Source organism: Hoplias malabaricus, chromosome X2, assembly GCF_029633855.1.
Source record: "Hoplias malabaricus isolate fHopMal1 chromosome X2, fHopMal1.hap1, whole genome shotgun sequence".
Classification (NCBI taxonomy): Eukaryota; Metazoa; Chordata; class Actinopteri; order Characiformes; family Erythrinidae; genus Hoplias; species Hoplias malabaricus.
In genome coordinates this window covers 16,101,444-16,118,641 of record NC_089819.1, presented here as the reverse complement: position 1 = coordinate 16,118,641, position 17,198 = coordinate 16,101,444, and positions in this window count along the sequence as shown.

Genomic DNA, 17,198 nt, shown 5'->3' with positions numbered 1-17,198 from the left:
TGATGTAGTAAACTAAGAGTTGACAAAAATGCAGATACATGTTTCTTGTATATCATACACACACACACACACACACACACACACACGCACACACGCACATATACATAAACACATTTTATTTTTTAATCTACTTGTGTTAACAGCTGTTTGAAAAGAAGCTGTGGTTGGCAAATAATGTTTAATATTCTGATTGTGTTGTACTTACTGTATAAACAAGGATTAATTAATTTTCAATATATTAACATTCATCATGATATATTTGCAGATAATGCAAGTGAACACGGTGGTGTTGCCTGGCCGCTCGCTCGCAGCTGAAACCTTCCCTCTGTTACAGCTCTATCAGCCTTCTCTCCTGTTAACAGCACATGTTCTAACACTATCTGAACACTGCGAGCCTTTTCCTCCTCACAAAAGCAAGTGTTTTCACTCCAGTAATTGCTCGCGTTAATGATGCTAATTAATATATTATCTTGCATTTTCACTCGGAGAGATAACTCAGCCTTAATTGAGTGGAAGGACGGATCAAGGCAGAGTGTGCATCTGTAGGAAGAAAAAGACAAAGAAAAAAACTTCAGAACGACACACACATGTTGCATGGCACTGAATCCACAAGTAGATCACAAAGCTCATCTCTGTAAATCTAAGAAAGCTGAAATGTGTTTCTTTTATTAACTCCTTAATCATGAACCTAATTATCATTGTAATAATTAACTTCCAATTCCAATTTTTTTCTCAGTGCCAATATGATTTGTCACTCTCTAATTAGGCTGGAAAGGTAATAAAATGGCCTAGATCTCCAACTGTTAATGAAAAATATTCATAGATCAAACTCATTCTAGTAAAGTCTCCTCACTGTGCCTTTGGCACCACTCAAGTGACTTTCAAGGTGAGGAAAAAAGAGCATGGTATGTAGAGGTGAAGCAAAATAACAAACATTTCAAAATGCCTTAAAAATGTGATCCACAGTGTGACAAGACATGCGCCGCAACACTAGCTATCTGTTATCATATCAAAGTTCCCCAATCTAACTGTCGTTCTCCATGGCACCAGTGATCCAGGAGGTGAGAGCTTCTGTCTGATGTTGAAAATATGACGACCCCACGTATAATGACAGATTTCACTGACTTTTTCAAATGTATTTACTTATTTATTTTATTTTTTTTATCTCGTTGTCCTTGATTCAAAAAGCCTGTAAAATGCAAAACCACAAAACAAAAGCAACAGTAGCACTTCCTCTAAATCCTGTGTAAATAATGCATTACATAGCATACGTAATACCGTATAATTACTGCTATATGTCTGTATAATTACTCATTAATAGATATACGTAACACTTTATAAAGTTTGAGGGTATGACTTTATAAAGGCAGGGCTTATAATGTAATAAAACATCCATTCATAAGAACATTGCACATACTGTAGCAACACTGGAATCTAGGCAGGGCCGGGGTCTAACAGGGGAGCTCCCAGCATGCACCGCAGTCTCCCCCCAGTTCCCTGTTTTGGGGTTTTGCGTTGTAGGTGTGTGTTATGTGGGAGAGAAGTTTTGGTTTGTGTGTTTGTGGCTGTGCCAAGGGGAAATCAGTATGAGGCTCATATACCAACCCCAAATAACTCCATGTTCCCTATCATCTTATTAGGGCAATAAACTTACTGGCAGAATGGCCTTGTCTCAATACCCATCTCTTTGTGTATGATGAGCTTTTTCCACCACCACACAAGTCTCCCACATGATGCATAATGCTCTGCCCACGCCAGTCGTCACCCCAAACACATGACCCACAACAATGACACAAAACCCCAAAACAAGCCCTGAAACTATGAACACAGGAGGCCGTGCTGCTACAGTATGTACAATGTACTTATGAATAATATTAGTGTGCAATTTAACACCTTTATGAAGTCACACACTCATTGTTTATAAAGTGTTATGATTGTGTATATATAAAGCAATTATACCACAGTTAGATTGAGCCTGCTATGTGATTGGCTGAGAGATGTTCCAGGAGTGCCAATATTACACGATAATGGCACTCTGACCGAAGCTCTTCAAGTATCACTCCGCAAAATACAGGTAACCTTGATCAGTGATGCTAGCGCTTACAAGACATCACTGTGCCTGGACTTTTTCACCCAATGGTGACCCGGTTCATTTGCCTTTCACACATATTATTATAAACAAGGTTTATGGCACAGTGAACCCTCATCTGTTTCTGATATGTGAACAAAAGATAATCGAAAATAAATAAAAAGTAAGTGGCTGTGTGGTTTCTGTGAGATCTTTTTTCTCCAGCTCAGCACCATGGCTCTGAAGCGATAATCCAAAATACTCACTTTTAACTTAAACAGAGAGAACTTGGCATTGTTTAGTGTGTGATGTATATCACAACGACCTGAACCCACTGTAAGCAATGGTTAAACCATGACATTATATTGACTTCATCCAAATCTGCTTCTATCCTGCAGCTCTGAATAATGCAGCCTTGGTTCCCAACAAACCTGGTGTGAACAGGGACCGGCTCGCTGGAGAGAATCAGCTAGTTCAGAAATCCTGGACGGGTCCAACATCGCACAAGTTAAAAAATCAAGAGTTCGTTGAAGTACATTATTAGGAGTGTTTCAGCCCAGACTGCCTTTTTAATGAAGCACAATAAATCCTCCTGCCTGCAAAATGGTACCATTACAGAAGAAGAAATATATATCCTTAACTTTAGAGTTAGGGGGGAGAACATGAATTCTGTTCAGGTTTTTGAATTGGGTGTAGAATGCGCTGTAGGGAATCACCAGGAAACCACCACTTCACCTCCTAAACGTAAAAGCAAGAGAGAATGGGGGGAATGAAATGAAGCTTGTAACCTGCTACCTCTCAATCCAATCACACACACACACACACACACACACACACACACACACACATACACACACACACAGCCTCTAGTGCCTCCAGGCCCCACGAGTGCATCCAGCCAGCAGAGATAAGGAGGCAAACAGGGGATAAATCCCAGTAGAAGCAGGGGCTTGACGGACAGACAGGCCACCATTAACAATGGTCAGGCTTGTGAGAGCACAGCGAGCGAGCTGATGGAGAGATACCCTGGCATTTGGCGGCAGTAAGAAGTGGCCCTTAAAGATTTCACACTTCCAATTTCTTTGAATTATCGGCCATCTCCCGCCTGTCACTCACCGTGACTGGTTAGAGATGCCAAAGCCAGGTCAAGCCTGGCCGGCTTATTGACAAAGCAATCCAGAGGTGATGTAGCACCATCTGATAAAGTAGTAGCGCGGCGGCCAGGACAACCAGCTACAGCGGCCAGCCAGCGCCACATCCACTTAACCTGAGTGGACAACACCTAATTATCAGAGTCCAAGACTGTCCAAAGCTGTAAATTCCTTCCAGTGACTGCAAAAATTATTATATATATATTTTTCTTTTTCCACGCCGCATTCAGCAACCATCTTTTTATAACAGTGGTATGGGTCACAAGATCATCTAAGGGATAAGCGGTATTGTCGATACGCAGGAGCAATACTTCATATACTCTGCACTAGTCCCTCTACAAAAGTCAGTCTACAAAAATGATGTGTAATAGGAACATTCCTAACATTTTTATATAATAATTTGTAGTCCTTTTACAATCAATAACTCTATGATATTTAGCTGTACACTGCTGAGGGAGAATATTACACAGGTGAAAATCCAGCTGCTCTTAACCTTATTGGGCTTAAAGTAACCCGTCGCCGACAGCAACGCCATGTGACAAAGCAGCCGGAGTTCATTCATTTTCAATAAGAGCTGGAGCCTTCCAGCGAAACCTGGAGAAGCAAAGTGGGAGGAGTCAGTGATGTGATGCAATTTAGAAGCAAAGGGATGTGGCAATAACCAATAGGAATTATGCATTCAGCAGGTCCCCATTATATCAATGCCACTGTGTTTAGTGTCAGTGAAGCTGTGGCAACCAAAGTTCAGCTTGAGTTCATAAGCCCCGAGGCGATGAGCGATCAGCGATTTGAGCGACAACATCTGTGAACTATATTTTGTACACACTGTACGAGTACCAGAAATGGGCTTTTTCGTAAAATATGTATTGACTGATGTTGAGACCAAGCTGAAAATATTCTTATCACATAATTTAATTGAATTTCTAGAATTTATACATGTCGATGTAGCTATATCAGTAAGCACAACATGATATTGCATGTTATGAATGGCTAATGAATGATGACATACACAGTGCACTTCTATATGACAGAAATCAACAATGTGCTATCCATTCTCCACCTGCTGCCCTCAATATGCTTTAACTCCGTTACACTGTCTTTTCCACTTTCCTCCACAGTCCACTTCTACCACCTCCCTCAATTCTTTTGTCTCCTTAGCTCTCGTTTTACTCTTTTTTCCCTTTGTCCCATTCTCATTAGCGGTCCACAACCCTTCCCATTCCTCCTGCCACTACCCCTCTGAGTCTATAGCCTCACCTCATCCATGTAGTCAGGCTGATTCTATCACACTGCTTGACAGAATTAGACATATTCTTTTCCAGAGAGTGGGGAATTAATTTCTACATGTGCCTTGCACTGCTGACCTTCCAATCATCTCCCCCTCTCTCTCTTCCATTGCTCAGTTTCATCCTCTGCTCTTCTTTCCTCACTATACTTCCTGCGCTCAGTGATGAACAGTGATTAGAATTACCTACTGCTACTATTTCATTACCTCTTAAAGATTATTGGTGCTAGAAACTGTCAAACAAATAAGAGCTTTTAGACTTCTGTAAAAGAAAGAATCATTTTTTATCTCCAAAGTTCACTCTCTGAAGTTTGTTAGTAACAGCAGCTACTCACCCTTTCATAAATCTTTACTCGCCGTATTTTTCCATGTGTGCTGTTTATTTGCTGTTGTGCACACAGCCTTTCACACACAGCAAACTGTCATCATACAGTGGAAGGAGAGACAGAAACTCATGGATATGTTTCTGAATCAAGAATGAAGCCTTCTCCTTATGTATCTCTCACAGATGAAAGCTATAAACACTGTTTATCTCATGCTGAGATTTATGGCGATTTATCAGGTCTTGCATTGTCGTGCAGACCCTATTCCACTTTATACTCCTTTACCTTGCTCTTTACTTAAACAAGTGGATTATCACACATTATTGACATTTGGTCTCTGACTTTTGCACTGTATAAGGGTTACTGAATGAGCTCGGTCCTGGACTATAGTGATGTGCCAGTTGTGAATCTCCTTCACTCGGCCTAAGCTTAACCTGGGTTTAAGAAAGTGTCTAAAAAGAGTAAAATGTCCACAGTTTTACGAAAAAGCATGGTGGCTTTGTGTGTGTGAAAGTGTATGTGTGTGTTGCAATAGAAATGAAATGGTCTTCTCAGCCTCCCACCCATTACCTCAACACTAACCACTTTACCACTAAAACCATCCAATTCATAAATTGACTCTCCATTCTAATAGAAGTGCACGAGCAAAACGATCCACTTTTAGAGGCCTACTTATGCTGCGTTACATTTAATAGAGTTAATAATGGGCAGCATTAGTAACGTGCCAGAACGACTTTGCCCGAGTGTTGTGTTAAAAGGATTGATGGGCTTGCGTACAGAATTAGAACTGTGGGGGGGGGGGCGGCTCCCAGATGCAGGCTAACTGCTAACAAATGGCCACTCTCAGCAGAGGCTGGGGATGGGGATGGGGCCATTTCCACAGCAGAGTTGAGTTTGTGTGTGTGGTGGGGTGAACACATACATCAGACGGGCAGATGGGGGGCATTCATCAGAGAGCCGTCCAGCTACAGTGACTTTGAAGTCCTCTAGTGAGAGGTGTGTGTGGTGTGTGTGTGTGTGTGTGTATGTGTATGTGTGTGTGAGTGAGTGAGCGAGAGAGATAGATTGAGAAAGAGAAAGAGAAAGAGAGAGAGAGAGAGAAAGAGAGAGAGAGAGAGAGAGAGAGAGAGAGAGAGAGAGCATGGCCTAGACCCCTGTGTTTATGTAGCCACGCTGAGGCTGCTAGCACTTTTAATGAAGGATGGTGATATATGGGGCTGTCCAGTACAGAGCAGCATCAACACACACAGTTTTTTTTTTTTTTCGTGTGTGTGCGTGTGTGTGTTTCTGTCTGTGTGTGTGTGTGTGTGTCTGTGTGTGTATACCACTACAGTTTAGTCCAACACCAGGCTTAATCAATGTCATTGTCCCTTATATGTAATTACTACCTATTTATTTATTTATTTAAATTTATGTAAACTTTTTTTAATATGTAAATAAACGTTTGTTGGTGGGACAGTTGTGAATATTGTCGCTTGTGGACAAAAACCTGTTATTTCCAAAACGGTTACAGTGCAGTAGAAGGAAAAGACGGGGAAAAAACACACACACAAAAAAAAAAAACCCATACATTTATCATTTAAGATAAAGTCAAAATGTTAAATGTCGTCAATTTTTTTTCATGATGGTTGTGATAAATGTGACCTACCAGTCATTATAGTCTGCTTATGTCCAGTAGCTGACACTTGTGAATGCATTTCCTTAAGTTACTGCGGCACTGATGGACACCTACAAAAAAGAGCAAACATCACATTTCACACAATATACGAGAGAGTTGTGAAAGTGTCTTTATTTTAGCAATTAGTCCCTGAGAAAGACAAAGCTTTAAGAGAAAGTCTGATTGTCAGTAAGCTCAGAAATACTGCTGAGCTTTCTCTCCGCTGTCAGTGCCTCGTTCCTGAGGAGCAGTGATGCACTATGGGAGCTCTGTCATCTGCCCAGCAACTCCTCATCTCTTTCCTCTGACTGACCCATCAAACTACTCTCCGACACTCAGCCCGAGCCTGTTGTCCTTGTTGTGCGCTTTGCCTTGCGCCGATAAATTATGAATGCAAGGCGGGAAGCTGTAAAATTTGTTGTATCTTCTATTATCTCCATGTTAAAGGCCACAAAAGCTCTTCAGTGAAGTCAGCCATTAAGCAATGACAGGTATTGCTATCAGCCTTCTTTATAGCCTATTACCTGCGATGACAGCAGCTGCTCCACAGCCACTGTGCGGCCTATCACATTATTTGCAGCTAAAGTCAGCTACTGTGTCATTCCGCCTCATTTTCTTGACAGTGCTATCATAAATCCATTGGGCTGCGGGGGGGGAAACTGTCGGCCAGCTCGATTATCTCCACAGCCCGAATGGATCCTGAAATGTATGTAACAGGCAATGACTGTTATGGATCAGCCGAGCCAGGGCCATTCCACCTCTCTCACTCTCTCTCTCTCTCTCTCGCTTGGTGCAAGAGGGCAGGGGCGTGTTCGGCCTGCAATGGAGGAAAGGGAGGAATGTAGGATCAGAAATGAAATGTTTGCTCCCTCTCGATTGAAGTGAAGCTGCTGGGTGTTGTAGTCCTACTGTGTTCACAGGGTAGACCCACACGGTTGGGTGGGTATTCATTATTAGCAATGGTTAAATATAAAACAAACAATCCATATTTAATTCCGGTTGTTGCCTCATTGAAAACAGAAATAATAATAAACAAAAATACACCAATAATTAATAATAAATCCTACACTATTTATAGACGCTTATAGACGCTTTTGTAAACAAATCATGTTGTAAAAAGTATCATATATTATCATATAATAAACTGTTAATTATTAACAGATGTAGGGTTATATTCAACTTTAATAAATGGAATAAAGTAGTGTTGTATTACACCTTACTGTTTCAAGATTATAACTACATCCCAAACTTTCCAGCATTCCCAAAGGTGTCATCTGCGGTCATTCATCCTTTAGACACAGACAAAACACAACACGAATTGATTATTACATTATTATAATATGACTTAAAGGCTAGGGATGATTTTAAGGCGTAAGACCCCTATGATTACACATAACCGTAAGATTTTCCAGCCGATATTACACTATAAATGCATGCGATTTAATCATTAAATGCAAATTGTCATGAAAACTTATTTTTCCCATTTCAGCGCTCCATAAATGATGAGGCGAGCCTCCATCTGAAATCATTTTCTCCCTTCAAAAAAAAAGTGCAAAGTTGCATCTGCCACCTTTATTGCATCTGTTCTAAGTCCCATTCAACTCTTTGTCCTCCCTTTGTGGCCTACTGTTGAGTTGCAGCTATTTAAACTCACCTCCTACCTCCAGCTGCCTTTGTTCTGTGGGCTCTATGGGCTATAATGAGCCGGGCAGGACAAAACCAGAAAAACTTAATGAGTCATTACTACTGAGGCCTGCGAGCGCTCTCACCCATCCTCCTTCACACTCTTAATCCCTCTCGCTCTCCCCTCGCTCGCCCGCTTGCTCCGAGGCCGGGGGGCCGGCAGAATAGGCCTCCACACCTCCCTATCAATTAGAGACAATTAGGGCCTCACAGCTCCTGGTGTGGACTCAAAGAGACTTCACAGCTCAAGGGTTCACAGCTCAAAGAGTGGCCTTACTCAATGAGGAATGTAGAGGTGGCCCTTTCACACCCCTCTCTCTTTTGCTCTCTTTCTCACTCCTTCTTTCTCTCCCTCTCCTCGCTCTTTCACAGAGGGGAAGGAGCCCATGAAAACCCCAGAGTTGTCAAAAAAAAAAAAAAAAAAACACAGACAGAGTGGGCTGACTGAAAGAGTGCAGGGTGTTTTATTTTTCCCTAACATCTTGTTCCCGGCCTGTAAAGTCATATTATATCATTGCAGGTGATTGTTGAGGGAAAGTGCTGTGGCCAAGTGCCATAGAATGACCTAAAGTGGCACAAGGTCAGGCCCGGTGCCACAGAGGCTTGTATTAAAACATGGAGCCAGGTACAGAAGTGTGGGAGCTGTGTCTCCATTTTTGTTGTTTTTGTCAGTTTTTTGACGTAATTTTAAAATGCAAACTGCCCTTTATATTCTGTGACAGTTTCATTATGAACGGCCAATAGAAACCCAGAATTAACATTGTTGCTGTGGTTAGTTCTACCTCATTCTTCCATTATAACTACTACTACTTTTCCATTTAAACACCATGTAGATGAAAGGGTTAGAAAAGCAGTTCTTGAAATGTTCTTCAGGGATCCAAAAGTGGGTCTACTCTAGAACCGCTCCAAAATAAAAAACCCTTTTCAGCACCTTTACTTTTCAGAGTGTGTTTCTGCAGAGGGAGCGCTAGTCTTCTCTGGAGCCATTCATTTCTTCTGTGTCAGCAAAAACCCAGCACCTCTGTTTCTGTAAAACAAATCCGCGAGCTGACAAGCCATAAAACCGCTGTGTTTTTTTGTTGTGGCTATTGATTTCACATCGAATCTTCAGCTTCTTCACTTCATATCACAAGGCAACTCCCGCTTCATAAAGCCTTTGTTCCTGACACAAGCTTGTTCAACCAAGTTAGCGCTTTAGCATTTAAGAAGAAGTGGGCGTTTTTTCTAACGAAAAAAAAAAGAAAGAGAACTCTTTCACTCAATTCTGTTCGTGGGCTTTTGAGACTGCGTTTCAAACCGATCCCTCCGAGGGCAAATGTGGGAGATCACTAGGGTTTGAAAAGGTTTCGAATGGCAAAGCCTGCTAAAGGTGTCATTTCCCCCTTCCAGACATCCATCTCATCGCTCGCTTCCCCTGAGACGAGGAGATTGCTCGAGATTCGCGACAGGAGCCGTGGGCTTTGGGATCGAGAGGCGCACTCTCACCTGGATAAAGAGGCATTTCACTCACTTGCACACATACAGAGAGAGAGAGAGAGAGAGAGAGAGAGAGAGAGAGAGAGAGAAATAAGAAAGAAACTACGAGAGTGGGTAATATCACTAACAATATAAGTGACAGCTGAATGTCTATGTAAACGCATACATTTGAACGGAACTCCTTAAAAAACAACATTACACTGTATTTGACTGACATTCGATCAGGCGTTATCAGTTTAATGGATGTTTTGAATAGAAACTACTAGAGGAATACGACATTTTCCAGTTGAAAAACACAATACAACCACATTACAAAGATAACAACTAATGCCACAGGGTCTGCTTTACATGTTTTTGATATATACAGAATAAACAACACTATGCACTCACTCATATCAAAACAATGTATTCTGTTCTTATGATATATCTGAAAGTGTCAGCACTTTATATTGTGCATTTCATAACAAATACCCACAGCTCATTCCAAAGATGTTCCTCAGCTTCCACTACTTCGTAGCTCAACACTGAAGTGCTAGACATTCTAGATTCAACCTGGATTTAAACCATGTATCTATTCCCTCAAAATACAGCACGCTAATTCGGCTCAGTCTACACTTCAAACAGGGCACAGCTGTTGACTTAGTTATGGTCAAAACTCTGCAAACTTCAGAGCTGTGACACTCGATAGGTGATCTTTTCATAATCTCACCCACAAACTTCTCAACGGCGGCAATAAACGCAAGCCACTTACTTCACAACATAAAGTATACACAATGAAACTTTTAATCTCAATGTGGTAATAGACAATGCTCCATAAAATATTAAGGTGTGTGATAAAATTATGTTAGTTCCAATATATTAAATTGCCACTGTCTATAAACCTGGCATATCCAACATGCATTTACAAGCCGTCAAGGGTAGTCTTTAAACCTGATAGCAGGTGGTGACTTCTTTAGAAGTTGTGTTTATAAACACTTACTCAGGCAGCTGTGTAAGTGCCTATAAATCGGAGTGGGATCACAGCAAAGTTGGTTTTGAGAGCGTAACTTCTAGGTTTACTGCCTCGTGTTTATCTCAGACTTTTAATATCCTGTGTTCAGGCTGTCTGGGATGTCCAGAGTTGAGGAATAAAGGAGCAGGACATGGGGTAAAGGTAGAGCTGAAGTTTAACTTAGGTTTCCTGTATAGACCTACAGCAGACAGCGTTTATTTCGCCTCTGAAAAAGGTCTTAATTTAAATGTACACTATACAAATGTAACTACATAATTATATACTTGCAATTGCACAATAAACATGTGACCAAAAGATTTGTAAAGAAACCATTATATTTAAATTGCAAACAATGCCTCATGTAGCACTTAAATACAAACTTTACGTCTGAACATTTTTAAACCATCATTTAAAGTGTCACACATTTAAATGATCTGCTTTTCTTATTACAGCCAGGTTCTCTGTTGTTGTCAACAAAAACATCTATGTCTGTGGAAGAACATGGTGTGGATAGAACAGATTGACAACTTCCATTTGTGCTTCTTCATATGCATCTTAGGGAAAAACCCTTCCAGGATGTGATGTAATACATACTCAGCTGTGATAGACAATGACCCCGGATTAACAGGAAACATCCTAAGACCCACTGCTTAATGCCCTGCTGAGGATGAGGTCAATAGATGCCTTAAGAATGGAAGAGAGAAGGTGAAAACATGCCTCGATCTACAGACGATCAGTTGAAGAGATGAAGCAAAAGATCTTGTTTGGCACTGTGCAAATTGGAGAAAGCTAACTGCTCAATACTGTGCGTCTGGAGCCAAGTTTACGTAAGTTACCTTCAGTGACTTACTTTAAAAGAAATAAGGATATGACATCATAGACAGCCTTTCAGATTTGCATTCCAGACAGTTCAGATGCAATCCAACACACAGACAGTCAGACAGTGGTTGAATTTGTTTTTAGAGCTGTGCTTGTGTGTGTGTGTGTGTGTGTGTGTGTGTGTTAGACAGGTTTGAGCGTGTGAGTCACCGTAGGGCGACAGAGGTGCAGTGAATGTTCCATTCTCCTCCGAGCTGCGGAGTGTGAAGCAGAGCCTCTACCTCAGCACCAGCACCAGGCCTTTAACCAGCTGACAGAGCAGATCTGTTCACACCATTCGCCCAAAGAGAGAGGTGCAAAAGCACTGCTTCAACATGTGTCACAACACCATCCACACAGATTTCTGCTACGGACGAGCAGGCCACTGGGAACTCAGACCTTTATACTGATTTAACACAGCATAGCTCTACATAACAAACTGAACAGGCCTCTCGGTACTGTATCACTGACTGCAGTGTATTAGTGTTGCTTAATAGTAGAGATTCTGCCTGTAATACTGTGTGAGCCTTTTATAACAAACACCAAAATACTGATTATTAAAAAACACATTTAAATAAATGAAGTTAAGAATGTGTTTTATGTTACAGCTTCTGGTGTTTTGTCACTGGAGGTTAATCTTCATCAGTCTTTCAAAAATGAAATGTGTAAATATTCTATGTTAACGTAGCCAAGTATCATGTGATACATGTTAGTGCACCACCATCAGTGTTGTGTTTTAAGCGTGAAATTCAGAGCCTAAAACTCCATAACACTAGGTCAAAGCTGGCAAATGTTGGCACCTCACGCTTTAGGTACAGTCCTAAGTTGGTTAATATTATGTTCGGTTTTGGTGGTCACCATGGTTGTTGGAAGCGCCATTCATTTTTTCAGCACTACTCTATGGGACCTCAATTTATTTCACTTATCTATTGAAATGTAAAACATTTGAAGTGAATAAGCATGTAGAGTGGAAATGAAATAAAGGATGGTCAATAAATGACCTTTCTGCAGCATATTCCACAGTGAAATGTCACTATATCACAATAAATAAAGTACCTTATATGCCTCTATTCTTTCAGGCCACTTTGGCTTTAATACATCAACCTGTCCTTGAATGCAGCTCATGCTGAAACACCTAATTCAGTGGGTTAAACACTGCCTTTAACATTGAAGTGGTGCACATCAGCGAGGCTTTCTCTGTCAAAGAGGCAACATTCCCCCCTGTGTTTATAGAGGTGGGGATAAAATATGCTCCAGAACCAAATGTAATTAGCTATGTGTTACATGGCTAATCAGACTTGATTACCTGTTTGCAGAAAGGTGAAAATATCATGCTCTATTTTCAGCTAAATGGGATGCTGAAATTGAGAAGATTGGACCTGAATGCGGAAATTAGTGCATAATAGTGGTTTCAGACCCAATAATTATGCAATTCTGATCCAATATAGCGCTTAGGCTTCTATCAAGTGTCGTTAGCAGCTCTGGGTGAGGATCTCAGAATATGCAAAGTGTGTTAGAAGATAATGCTGACAGGAAAAAAAAGAGTCAAGTTCATGATGTACAGAGACGGGGAATCAGAGAAATTGTAAGTAATATGTGCTTATTCCATATTTTACTGATTACAATTCCCTTGACAGGTAAAGAGATGGGAGTTTTTTTTCTCCTTGAGCTGTGACAAAGAAGTTGTGCGTGTCTTCTGTGTGGAGCCATCAAGTCGCACAGTGACTTATCATGGGAGGTAGTGCTGAGCTCTGCCTGTTTAATTCATTTAGCTGGGAGGCAAAGGGGCTGATAAGACGGCAAACCAAGACTTCCTCCAAAACCAGGAACATGCCAAGTCTGACATAATCCAATCGGGTGCGTTTTCACCAGCTTTTGTCTTGTATTTTTTGCTCTTCTTTTAAACTTCCACTTGGTTCCGGCGCCGAGTAGAAAACCCGAAATGACACAATTCGGTCGCACTTGTATGCCGTGGAGGCCCCCATCCAACCAGCTTTTCTGCTGTAAAACCCTTGAAGACCCACACACATCCAAATCTGGCCCTGGGGGCAACAGACTCTATACTGCTGAGATAAAGCCATCCAGGCCAATAGAAGGGGGAAAAATTACATATATATATATATATATGTAATATATATATATATATTCCCAGCTTCGCTACATGGCCCTGACTTGGAGAGTTGAATCTACAGAAGGGGGAAACCGTCTGGAGAACATGTGCTAGAGATCATATAAGATTGCACGATGCTGTGGTGGAAAGTGACACAATGCAGCACCGGGGGGTTGAACAGAGAACAGGATGTGTTACTGGTCAATTATGAGACAGAAATATCCAAAACAGGTCCAGTCATTGGTTCCAAACTCTGGCAGGCCCAACACAAACTCAGCCCGGCCTCTAAAGCTTTTCCCTCAGCCCACTTCCTCTCATATGACATAAACACTGAGTATCATATAGAAGTCCAGATTCCTGCGCATGGCCCTTGAGCCAAGTCCAAGAGTATGGCCTTTCAAAAATATACTTAAAATCAACTGTCAATAAATAAAACAATTTCTTTTCTTCTTTATCAACAGTTGTTTGGGGGTGGACCAAATGACTAGGACCAAGCAAAAAATACAATGTAATTTATTTAGGAAACATTTGTAGAAAATATCTGCATATTACCCCTAGAACCCTGCGGGCTTTCTGAATTCCTTTGTCTTGAAGTATTTATCATGCATTATGAAACGTCACTACTTTGATAAGGCTAAAGAAGTCACAGTAGATAATAGAATGAATGAATGATTGAATGAATGAATGAGTGAATGAAAAGGGATTCTGTGACTCATGATAACATGTTTTTTGGTGCTAGATAAACATTTCTAGAATGTTTCTTTAAATGACCTTTCCCTGTATGTTTTCCATCACAGGGAAGGACTGTTATTTGACGACAAAAAGTATAATTTATGCATTCAGTATGTGGTGTTCAATACAGACATGGCTGAACCTACCGACTCCCTAATCCCCACACTTTGTATTTGTTATTTACACACAGCCAGGACCCTTGTATATATACAGTGCACTTTCTAAGGGTAGAAGACTATAGTGCCATGATCGCACAGTATAGGGAGTAGGGAATAGACAGCCATTTGAGATTCAGAAGAAGTGCTGAGGAAGCACAGATGGACCTATGGACATATTCATTTGGGGTGTAACTAAAAGCACGGACACACACCGGCTTTTTCAGGTCAATCAACGACGGCAGACACACGAAGGCCTTCCTGCCATCTCGCAGCCTCGGCTCCTGGGCAGAGCCTGGAAAAGTTGCTTTAGGAGAAGCAGGAAAGGAGAGTGGGGCGCGTCGAGCCCTCCATGCGTGCCTAATTGCACAAATACTCTTTGGTAAATCTCAGGCAAGCCTCTTTTGCTCAAATTAAAGAAAGAGGGAGAGAAATCCGCCGCTCGGCTTTAGCAGAAAACTCCACGCTGTGCCACCTTCATTCCGAGCCGTCGATACACCATGAAGATATTTTGGGTTCTCAATAACATCTGACAACAACACAAACTCAAAAAAGGAGGGGGTGGGGTGGTATATGTGCGAGGTGTGGAGTTAAGAAATTGAGTGTGGGATGCTCCAAAATAAAACTACTGGAATATTATCCTTTCAGCAGGAGCACGTACACTCAAGATGAGAGTGGCTCGGAGCGCCAAACCTCCACCGTGCCATGATGAAAAGCCGTAACACCTATTATGAGGCAAAATAACAAGCTCTTATGAGGAGCCCTGATTGTTTAGCGAATCATCGATCTTTGTAAGAGGTGTGTAAAGCAGAGCTAAGTCTCCATTATGGGCCACCGCTGCCACCGTGGTGCCTTTTTGATTTTCTGTCAACATCTCTCTACCAAAAAACCTAACGCTCTCCGTTTACAAAACACGCGCCGGGGCCAAAAATGGATTGAAGCTATCGCTCCGTCTCCCCCATGTTCAGAAAAGTGTGTCAACTGGTTCCGAGGCATTCCCGCATCCTTTACTTTAAACATCTTCAGTCCTTCATTTGCTCCTTCATCGCTTCATCTCCGGAAAATCAACAGGGAAAGGGAAACACACAGAGTGGATGCACTCACTCACTCAGTCTATCCGCGCTGTGCACCACAAAGAGCTTTAGCCGCTATTGTACACACAGCACAGTGCAGTTCTGAACCACGCAGTCGTGCCAGCTGCCGCTCCCCACTCAGCCCCGAAGACAATACACATTAATTGAGAGATGCCTGAGACCTTCCAAAAGCTCCCAAAAAACACAAAAGAGTTATGTTTTTATCCTCTCTGCTTTCAATCCACGCTTGTTTTGTCACACAGCACAAAATAAAAAAGCTGTTGAGGCCAAATCTCAATATCGCTGCAGTCTGTGAGAAGTATATGATTTAGGGAGTGCTGGTAAATTTAATTAAGCCTCATTCTGAAATAAAGTTGCATTCAAACCTTTTCTATTCCTGAAGTCATTATCTGCAGACAAAATAATACATTATTACCGAGCTTAAAATCCAAAATTAATTTTAAAAAACAGCACAGAAAAAAGTGATTTGTAAAAATCAACTCTGTTCATAAACTTAGCCCCAAATATATTTTATACCAAAACTCAGTTCACAAATGTTTCCCTGGGAGGTAAAACATACAGAAATGAACCCACAGAGGTGTTGTATGGTACCAAAGCTCAGACTAAATATTTCAACCCAAAAATAATGTGCAACAAAAAGATTTAAAAAGTTCAGCACAAAAACGTCTTTCACCCAAGGCTCAGTTTAGAGAATCTATTAAAACAATGAGTTCAAAATACATATAATGCTCAAATACAACTGAACTAAACCTCAGTTTAAAAGAGTTCAGCTCAGAAATAATATGTAGGAAAGCTATATTTATGGAAATAAATGAAAAGTTATATACAGACTGAGTGTCTGGAGCCAAGTCTACGCAAGTTACCTTCAGTGACTCACTTTAAAAATAAAGAAACAAAAGACATAGGGATGTAACATTATAGACAGCCATTATAATAATTTATAGACCTGTCATAAACATTAACAAGACTAGTGTGTATTAAAAACAAACAGACAAAAATATCTCTCATTAAAATCTTAATTTAAAGAATTTATAACAATTATAATTTGTAGTTTTGTACCAAACCTCAGAAAAGCAAAAATATTCAGCATAAAAATCCACACTAAAGAGCCGAGCTCAATAAGGATCTGTAGATTTGAGTCAGTGCTTAGTTTGGACCATTGCGAGGAGTCTGAAATCCAGTGAAGAATGCTGGTGTGTGTGAATGGGGGAGATTCTCAGGGACAGAGTGTGGTGTGTGTGTGTGTATGTGTGTGTGTGTGCATGTGGGATGGCAGTGACAGTCCTCTGGCAGCGAAAGGGGCTCAGTCCTGGGCTTTGACTGGGGCTCTGTCTCCTGGGGAGAGAGGAGCAGATGGTTATGGAGCTCTACACTGTAATAATGGAGCTGAGGCGGAGGTGCCAGGGATTGTCATAAGTATCTCTCATCTGTGACTGTCCTCCATCACCCAGAGTCATAACCCCTCCATCCCTCTGTCCCCTCTGTCTCCCTCTAAGGGCCATGATAAATTTACATGTAATGCTCCTAAATGAGACCACTTCCGTGTGTCATTTTTCTTCCCAGATATTTATAATCTGCCACCTTGGCCTTGATTAACAAACGGCACTCAAGCATC